The 10,276-nt window shown below is 50.7% G+C and overlaps 1 protein-coding gene across 1 annotated transcript in view; it reads left to right on the top strand.

The window, feature by feature from the left end:
• The first annotated feature begins 5,647 nt into the window (after window positions 1-5,647).
• The window catches only part of ADCY9 (adenylate cyclase 9), a 189,267-nt gene continuing 184,638 nt past the window's right edge, over window positions 5,648-10,276 (top strand). The window contains exons 1-2 of the mRNA XM_033428925.2: window positions 5,648-5,982; window positions 7,455-7,697. The gene's annotated coding sequence lies outside the window, so the exon portion shown is untranslated. The remainder of the gene's footprint in view (window positions 5,983-7,454; window positions 7,698-10,276) is intronic.

The raw sequence follows: 10,276 nt of genomic DNA, 5'->3' as shown, positions 1-10,276 counted from the left end.
TGCCTCGTGCTTTCTCGTTGCCTCCAACCAGTGTAATCTCTTTTTATTCCTTTTATCTAGTGGAGTGTACTGATTTTTATTGACTTTAAGTTTTTTAAAGAGCAGTTTTAGATTCACGGCAAAATTGAGAGGAAGGCAGAGATTTCCTACATACCCCCTCCCCACACAGCCTCCCCCAATATCAACGCCCCACCAGACGGTACATTTGTTACAACTGACGAACCTACATTGACACGTCATAGTGACCCCGAGTCCAGAGTTGACATTAGGGTCCCTCTTGGTGTTGTACCTTCTATGGGTTTGGACAAATGTACAATATGTGTCCATCTCTGTAGCATCATACGGAGTAGTTTCACTGCCCTAGAAATCCTCTGTGCTCCACCTATTCGTTCCTCCCGTCGCCTCTCACCCCTTGTACTAATTTCGTTTTTTTTAAAAATTTAATTTTTGGCTGCATTGGGTCTTCATTACTGCACGTGCGCTTTCTCTAGTTGTGGCGAGTGGGGGCTACTCTTCGTTGCGGTGCGTGGGCTTCTTATTGCGGTGGCTTCTCTTGTAGCGGAGCGTGGGCTCTAGCACACAGGCTTCAGTAGTTGCGGCACGTGGGCCCTAGAGCATGCCAGGTTCAGTAGTTGCGTTGCTCAGGCTTAGTTGCTCCGCGGCATGTGGGATCTTCCCAGACCAGGGCTCGAACCCATGTCACCTGCGTTGGCAGGCGGATTCTTAACCACTGAGCCACCAGGGAAGTCCCCTGTGTACTAATTTCTAAGTTTCTTGGGGATAGACTGAAAATGTATAAGTTGCCCACCCTTGATTGGGACGCCCTCCCAGCATTTTCTGGAACCTCCCTCCTGCTTCTAGCCTCCTGGTGTCAAAGGTGACTCGTTCCTTCAGCCGGCTCTGAAACTAAGGCTGTTGTACAATTGGAAACTTGAAGTAATACTCTCTCCTCATCACCTTGAATTTGTCATTTTCCCTGGCCTCTGTAGCAGTAGCCCATTAATAGGAGTTATTGAAGCTTCTGTCCCACAGAGCTGGCCCAGGCGGTCACAGCATTTGGTCCATGCCCTCAACCACGTGGCTGCCCACCTGGCACCTGAGGCTCAGGTGGAGATGCTAGAGGTCAGGCCTGAACGTAAGGATGGCGCCTCCCCTTGGCTTCTGCAGAGAGTGGTGCCCCCACAGCGTGTCACACTCCTGCTGGTACCCGCCTTTACAGAAACCCAAGCCGGTCCTTGCCTCCCCGGGCCTGTGCCCTTCCCGCCACACCTTACTGTCCTGGCGTGAGCATGTTCCCAAAAGGAAAAGAACCGGGCCCTGGGGTGTTGGTGGGAGGTTGGGGATAAGCAAAAGGGGAGTGTGAGAGCTAACCCACGCCAGCACTGATGGGCTCACACCAGAGAGGATGCTGGACTCAGCGAATTCAGCGCGAGGCCGTCTGCTCTGGCTTCTCCTGAGGTGGGGGCTGACCTTAAGGCAATGCCCTCCTCCCCTTGGCCTCCTTCCGATTAGGGGGCCCACATTCCACAGACTGATCAGCTGAGCAAGCTGCTCTAACTAAGGCTGCTGCTGCCACCCACCCCACAAAGTCACTGGCCCTGCCCGTAACTGCAACCATCGTTTTCCCACGAATGGAAGAACATGGAGCTTTTCCCAGGAAAAGGCAAGGTAGGTGAGGTCTGTTCTGAAGATAAATAAAACACAACAGACCCTGCTGACATGTTCAAAATTGTGCTGTTTCACAAGCCTTATCCTACTACATTTATGTTAAGTCTGTCGTTAGGATGATAGAGAAACAGAAGGGCAAAATGCAGAAAGCAAAATCAAAGACCATTCTAAACACAGCCTGATGATATGAGGGATGTCGTGGATGGAGAGTCTACAGCTATGTGTATGTGTCCCCTGAAGATCTGGGGGTTACAGGGGGATCTATAAGGAGCATGCAAACGCATGCGTGTAAAGTCTGTGTGTGGGTGTGTGTCGGGCAGCAGATGCAGATGTCGAGAGGGTGTGCATTGTGTGTTGTGTAGAGAAGGTCCATGGGCAATGGGGACGTCTGAGGTGGGGAGGTGGGCGTGGCTGTGAAGTAACTGTATGAACAGTGTGTGGATTTCAGATCATGGGAGCATGTGTGCAGGCAGATGTGTGTAGGGGGTGCCCAGCCCAGGGTGGAGACCCAGGAAGATTTCACCCGAGGAGGACATCCCAATGGTCCCTGGGCTTTTCATGTGTCCCCCAAAGTCTGAGCCTTCAGACAACATTACAAGCCAATTCCACTTTCTGTGACATTTGGCTCAAGCTTTTCCCAATCCAGGGAAACTTGAATTTTTCCTTAGAAGACCATAAAGGCAATAAAAAAGAAGCATAAGAAAGACAAAAAAATGAGAGTAGAGCAATGCAGCGAAGGTGGATTCAACAGGTTCTGAGGTATCCCCTGCGCCAACCTCTTATCCAAAGCATACAAAAATGACATGCATAAATGAGCATATTCTGTGTGTGCTTGCACTTTGGAAACTGTTCTCTGTTTTCCCATAAAGTCAGTGGGGAAGGGAAACAACTTCTAGAGCACTCCTTTGCGCCAGGAACTGGTCTATAGACCTATAGACATTACCACTCTTATACCTTAAGATAATGCAGTAATTCTAACAGCTGTGTGCCAGGCCACACTGAGTGCTTTATGTACTTCATTTCTTTCCTTTTTTTTTTTTTTGGCCAGCTGCTCGGCTTGCGGGATCTTAGTTCCCCAACCCAGGCCACGGCAGTGACAGCGCCGAGTTCTAACCACTGGACTGCCAGGGAACTCCCTGCCTTATTTCATTTAATCCTCAAAATAACCCCACAGGGAAGGAGCCGTCCAGCACAGACACGAGCACAGGCTCTGGAGTCAGAGTGCTTGGGATTCGTCTTGGCCTCCACCACTTAGTAGCTGGGCAGCCCTAGGCAAATGACTTAACTTCTCTGTGCTTCAGTTTCCTCACCCACAAAATGGAGATATTAATAGTCCCTCTCTCATGGGGCTGTTGAGGGGATTAAATGACTTAATAATGCAACATGCTTGAAATAGTACAGAGCCCACAGAAAGCATTCAGTAAATGTTATTACTATTATTAATCATACTTTACTAATGAGGAGACTGATGGTCAGAGCGGTTGGGATGATGGCCTGTGTATTTGGGAGGGCCAGAATTCTATCTGAAGTCTGACTTACCCTACAGGTCATGTTAGGTTACTTGCCCAGGGTCACATTTGGTGACACTGTTCTTTCTGATCCCTTTCCCTCCTCTTTACAAACTGGCAAAAACTGAGCATTGTCTGATTTTTTTAATGTTCAGTCAGTACCTTGAAGCTTGTTAATAACAACAACAACAAAAAATTATCATTTAAAAGTAATTTTCATTAAAAAGATTATTGAGGATTATTTCCTGAGCAACAACAAAAAAATATTAAAAGAAAAAAACCAAACCCTTAATTCCATTTCAATTTGATCTCTACCATGATCATCTTGTAAAGTAGATGGGGCAGGTATATTTTTTATCCTTAAATCCAAATCCAGCATGGGGAAACTGCATATCCAGAGAAGTTAAGTCCAAGTTCACCTGTTAAAACATGATAAACCAAACTAAAAGGCCAATTTTCTGTCCATCCCATTATTCTTTCTACTATATTCTATCACACTGACTTGTGCTAATCTGGAGCATAGGCCAAGTTATGATAGTACATTTTTCTGACACGCTAAAAAGAGTGATTTTGTCTTTGTGAAGAGTGCAAAAAATTTTATTTGTTCTACTTCCATTTTCTCCAGACTTCTGGATTTTTTTCCACCGCAACTTCAAAAGCCTAGGAATTCTTACATATTTATTCAGGCATAGTCTCTGCCCTGGGGAGCTAACAATCCAGTTAGGGATACAGTCATGGAACCCAAGTGACCAGGGAAGACCTCTGGGATGAAGCGACCACAATTTCTAAATCATACATGGGGATACATGGTCTGGCAGAGGATTTTTTTCTCATTTGCAAATGTAATTATTTGAAAAGTCTGACCAATACATATAGACTGTGTAATTTACTTAAGCATTTAATAGATTTCCTTTGTTGAGAATTCATCTCCTGAGAATACTGAGACAGCCAGTGGGTTACGGAGCTTGGGAAGGGAGTAGAACGCTAGTTACACTTTTTTTTTTTTTTTTTCTGGTACGCTGGCCTTTCACTGTTGTGGCCTCTCCCATTGCGGAACACAGGCTCCGGACGGGCAGGCTCAGCGGTCATGGCTCACGGGCCCAGCCGCTCCGCGGCATGTGGGATCTTCCCGGACCGGGGCACGAACCCGTGTCCCCTGCATCGGCAGGCGGACTCTCAACCACTGCGCCACCAGGGAAGCCCCTAGCTACACTTTGAGGGATGGGTGGGTTTGGAAGGTCAGAGGCCAGGGGGGTGAATTCTGGGGGAACATCAAGGGCCCAAACCCACAAAAAGGAAGACATCTGTGTGGCCAGTGAGGAATCAAGGTGAAATGAGGTGAATTAGGGAAAACTAGCACTTAAATGGAAGCCCAAGGAACCTGGGTTCGAGGCCACTCCATTTCTGAACAGAGAAGGCCAAAAGAAGCAGGGAAGTCTCTGCAGGCAGCAGCACTGGGGCTGACTGGAGAGGTGAGAGCTTAGCACCAAGGAGCCTGTTTCAGCTACTCAGATAGTGTCCCACGGGCAATGCTCCTCTGACAGTGATCCATGGCCTGATGGGTGGGGGGTACCAGGTTTCTGTCCTCCCTCGACGCTGACCCACTCCTAGGATCTGGGAACTAGGAGCTGGAGCCTGGTAAGGAGGCGGCGGGAAGGAGCCCACCCCAACATTCTGGCCCTACTTAGGAGCCCCTGTTGGGCCCTGGGCCCCTACCAGCCCCGGGGCAGAAGCAAATCTGTGTTCCTTCTCTGGACCTCGTGACGTTTCGGTCACTCCAGCCCAGGTGACCAGGGCCAGCAGACAAGAGGACACGCAGGTCTGTGTGACCCGGGCCAGACGAGGACATGGGTGCTCCTGGCCCGCGGCCTCTGGTCTCAGATCATCCAGCGAGACGGGCTCCTGAGGGGGTCGGGGGCGGCTTCCTGCGCGGGGACGGGTCTCCCCGACCAGCGACCAACGCGTTTGGGGGCCTCGGGCGCTGTGGTCCGAATCCTCACCGCGGCCCGGTCCAGTCCGAGGTGAACGCCGCGGCCGCAAGGCCTCAACCTTCGTCGGTGCACGACCCTCACCCCCGCCTTCCAGGGGAAACCGAGGCCCAGAGCAGGGCATTTCTGGACCAGGGTCGTGAGGGTGGGGGAATCCGTTTCCCGGAGCCGGAACTTGGCCTCGCGCCTCAAGCCCGGCTCTTGACTCGCAAATTGTTATCCCCGAAAGGCTCCTCACGGCGACCCTACGGAAGTACTACCCCTGGCCACGAAGCCCGGCTCCGGCTGAACCTCGCTCCGGCTGAGCCTCGGTCACGGGAGCGCGCCCTGCGCACGCACCTCCGCTCGTGCCCGCGGTCGGGCCCCGCCTCCTCCAGGGCTGCGAGCTCCCGACAACACTCCCGGGATCACGCATGCGCAGGCGCTCGGCGGCGCTTCCTGGGGACGCGGGCTCGGCTGAGCCCGGGCGGGCGGTAACTCAGCGCCGGTGGCGGACCGGGGTGGGCAGCGGGGTCTCCTCCCCGCGGGGCGCAGGAGCTTCGCTCTGTCGGCCTTTACTGTCTTTTGAGCGGAGGCCGACCTTGGGCCTGGCTGCGGTGTAGGCTCGTCCACCCAGCCGTCTCTGCGCGGTCCGACCGCTGGAAGCCCGGAGGGGCTCAGAAGTTTTCATTTGGGGTCGGGAAAGGCCTTGAACTTGCTCAGAGTTATGGGGTGAAGCCACAGATTTCTGGAGGCATTTGGGGGACGTGAAGAACGTCAAAGGCAAATTGGTGCTGGCAGTTACTATGTTGTGGTTTTCACCTGCGGTCAAACCTCAGGTAAAACAGGAACTGATAATTTTAGGAGGTTATTCCACTTCCCTCCCCCCGCCAGAAATTCAGAGAAGCTTGTAAAGCTAGAATCCACATTGCCGTCTCTTCCTGTCCTTTGGGACAGAAACCCAGCCTTACCTTGCTCACTTTCTTCTATTTCTGGGTGACCGCAGGTGGGAAAGCACTTAGGGCAAATGAAACTTCAGATTAGGGGGCCATGGAGGGTGATATTATTAGAATGTCTTTCTTGTGGCTCCTGGGTTTTCCTGAGTCACTAATTTCAGGAGCTAAAAAGGACTTCAGAGATTCTGTAATACCTCATCAAGTGGTCATTAGCCTTTACTTGATGCATGCCCAGCGACAGGGATCTCTATCCAGGGTCTTCAGACAGGATGCTGGTTTAGGTCCCTCTGCCCCAGATGCCCCTTCTTTTGCAGCCCTGTAGGCATCAGGTGTTTACTGGCTTCTATGCTTGGACCCCTGTGCACACTAGAAATTGGGAAGGGACCTCTGTGGCTAAACCAGTGTTGGCTTACTGAAAGTAAAGGGAATTTCTTTTAATTCCCTGAGTTTTCTTTGCTGTTGCTTTGGAGCGGAGATCATCTGGGTATCTGGTACCCTGGTGGCCTGAGAGGAAAAGGAAAGTCCTTGGAAAGGGGTTAGGTGATTCCTGGGGAAGAATGCGTTGGTGTGTGGCTTAGCTGCCTCACCTGCCCTCTGCCCAAGGCAGCTCTACTTCCTTATATGCATCCCTTTCCTGGGTTTAACTTCACAGAATGCCCAGTGGTGGCGGGGAACTGTAGGACAAAAGAGCTATTCTCTTTACAAATAAGGAAGCTGAGGACTAGGGAAGGAGAAACTGGCTTAGGGTCACAGAGCCAGTGAGGAGGAGAGATGGGACTCAAATCCAGGTCTCCTGATCCCCAGGCCTTTTCCCACACTCCTTCACCCTGTATGTCAGGGGCCAGTAGGAAACAGACGGCATATTTCAATTGCATAATTTGAGGCAGAGTGTAGGGAAACAACTATGGAGAGTGAAATATTCTGGGGCTAGTCACAGTGGGGTCTTACCACCTGTATGCCTGGAGGCATGGAGGCTGTGTGGAAGGTCATTTTCCTAGAGCTGGGACTTTGGGTCAAGGGGCTCAGGAAGGGAGTTGGGGGAATAAAAGCCTTGTCTTCAATTTCTCCCTCCCTCTAATCTCGCTCCCCATGCACCAAACCCAATGGGAAGTCAGGGGCAAGGGAGTCTTGATTAGTCCATACAGAGCAATTCTAGGCCACTGCACAGGGTGGAAAAAGATGTAGAATGTACAGGGCTGAGGCGGGGGGAAACAAATGAAAGATAACCAGCATAACATGCAATCTTGCTTCTACCAGTATAACAATAGTTTACATTTCTTGAGCACTTACTCTATGCCAGGTATGTTCATTATCTCATTGCATCTTGCCATAAATCCATTTTCTCCATTTGACAGATAAAGAAACTGACTAGAGAAACAACTCGAGGGATGGAGATGTGGACAACTAAGCTGACATCTGCCTCTCCAGGATCTTATCTTGTGTATAGTAGTCCCTCTGTGGATGTTGGTGGGATGAATAGATGAAAGAGGAGCACATAGAGGCTGGATTCGATGGAGAATCACCCTGAAGATCCTTAGCTGTGCCTCTTCTCTCTGGGGCTGGGGTGCAGCTGGAGGGACTGGAGGCTGTCTGCAGAGGTGAGTCCCGAGCCTGTTGGTGTCTCTCCTGCCGCTTTGTGATAAGCCAGGTTATTCAAGTTAAAAGAGTAGGTATATAGATCTGAAAAAAAACCCACCCCAAAACCTTGGACATTTTGCCTTTCCTAGTAGAGGATATCTTTGGAGTTAAAAACATTTCTCTTTCTGCAGCCAGCCTTCCCCACCTCCTGATTTCTGGTCCCCCCACCATCTGGGCAGGGGCCCAGGTGCTGCCTCTCTTCCCTGCTCAAATCCTGCGCTCCACCCACAAGCTCCGTTCTGCTCACTGCATCGCTGTGCTGTTCCTGGAACACAGGGTTCTTCAGGGATGAACCAAAGACCAGTGTGGCCGGGAGCATTTTACCAGCACCCCTAAAATGGCCTGCTATGGAGCAGAAACCTCAGCTCAGAGGCACTGGGCTCTTTCCTCCCTGCTTCCTCTTCCTTCAGCACCCCCTTCCTTCAGAATCCTCTTTTATTGGCCTCTTCCTTCCTCAAGGGTCCCCCAGAGTCTTTCATTTGCTGTTCATCTTCCCAACACCTCAAGCGTGGAGAAGGAACCTGACCTATATTGAGCACCGGCTGTGTGCCCGACGCTGCCAGGTGCTTCCTAGCCATGATCTCATTTCATTTCACCGTGATCTACTCGGTAGGAAGTATTAGGGAGGGACCTTGCACAAAAGCAAGACTTTGGTTAGGTAACGTGTCCAAGAACACACAGCTCTTAAGGGTAGAGCTGGCATTTGAACTGTGGTCTAATTCCCAGGCTCATCCTGGCCCACTCCTCACCCAGGATAAACCCTGCTGCTGCAGTATTTGCGTTCCTCTTGCACTTTGGCTGTCCAGAGCCTTCTCTGGGTGCCATAGCCTGCGACCCTGGGGCTTGGGCATGTTGAATGCACTGTTTCAGCCCACGCTTGTGGGTTTCTGCGTGGATCTGCCTCACATTTGATTCCATCCATAGTCCGTGGATCCGCCTCCAGTCCTTTGCTGATGATGCCTCCTCCGTCTGGAGGGCCGTTCTACCTATTTCTGAATGGCACATCCAACCTGTTCTCTAAAGCCCAGCTCATATGCCACTTCCTTCAAACTCATTCACCTCCAGATTCCCAAACTCACCTTGGTGAGCTTCCCCTAGAGGATTTATCGCATTGTTTCCTGTATGTGCCCTAACTTGGATATGCAACTTATTTTCTTTGCTGGGGGCAGAGATTATCCTTATATGCAGTAAGCCACCAGTGAATGAATGCATCTGAGGAGCTTTTTGTGGTGAAAAGAGTTAAGTGAAGGTTTATCCCGCTACTTTACATGCTAAGTTTGCTTGAAACAAGATTCAGCTATAAAATAAATGAGTCTGGGGGATGGGTGGTGGAGGATGCCTTGTGTTTTCCTCGGGGAGCCTTGAATTTGGGGAAATGAAGACACACCAATGAGGACAGGCAGTGGAGGACAAGCTGCTTAGGTGGAAAGCCCTACACATCTGTCTCTCCAGATGGGGCCCAAAGAGTGGTGAGCTGAGTCCCTTGACCTTTATCACGGGTTGCAGCTTTTCTGAGGCCATTCCCTGTGCTCCCTGAGTCCCTTTATGTTTGCTCCGATAGGTAGAGGCCATCACTCCTGCTTTCACCACCAGGGGTGGGGGAGACCTTGGCCACAGTGACAGCCCTCCCTCCCTGGGACCAGAGTTGACTCAGAGCACCATTTCCCGTATCACCCAAGACAGACAGGTGACAGGTGCTGGGGCCCTTGAGCAGAGAACGGCCATGGGCTGGGATGACTAACCTGCTCTGTCACCACCTACAGCTTGGTTCAAAGCCCCTCGGCATCAAAACAGTTCCCTAGGAGGAGCACAGAAGGCTCTCCTTAAGATGACAGCTTGGGTCCCTGCTTCTGCCAATGTCTGTCACTGTCCCAGTGCTTCAAAGTCCAGGTCAGTGAGGAGCATCCAATGGGATAGGCATGGAAAACAGGTAGAAGAGGCAACCCAGGAAGGAGAGGCCTGATCTAGGCATCAACAACCTAGATTTTAATTGGGCTCTGCCAGGAGCTCACTGTGTGTTTATAAAGGAAAGGGGTTCATTCTTTATAAGTCAACATTTTTTTGACCACCTGCTCCTATCATGCTAACTAAGGGGAAGGAGGGCTGTGAGAAGTCAAAACCCATCCCTACCCGGATGGTCTCTGTCTCTGTAAATCAGTACAAATCACGGTAATAAATGCTGTACAGAGGTGTTTTTGGAGCACAGAAGAGAAACTCACTCATCCTTCCTAGGGGACGTGAGGGGAGATTTAACTGAAGAGGTGACACTTGAAATTGGAATTCTCCTGGCAGATGGGAGTAAGTCTACTGCATCTTTGGGGAATGTCGTGCAGTATTTTGTCTGTGGAATGAGGTCAGTGGAAGGTGGAGAGGAGTAGGGTAAAGACAGGAGATTATACGTGAAGGTCTATCTGTGTTTAGCAGAGAAGGGCCTTCTTAGGCTGTACGGACTTTGGACCTTATCCTGAAGGTAGAGGGACAACTTGAACCGACTGTGTTGCAGAAAGACCACTCTGGCAGCAATGTGGAGGATGGATTG

Source organism: Orcinus orca, chromosome 16, assembly GCF_937001465.1.
Source record: "Orcinus orca chromosome 16, mOrcOrc1.1, whole genome shotgun sequence".
Lineage (NCBI taxonomy): Eukaryota > Metazoa > Chordata > Mammalia > Artiodactyla > Delphinidae > Orcinus > Orcinus orca.
This window is presented reverse-complemented; position numbering and strand designations above follow the sequence as displayed.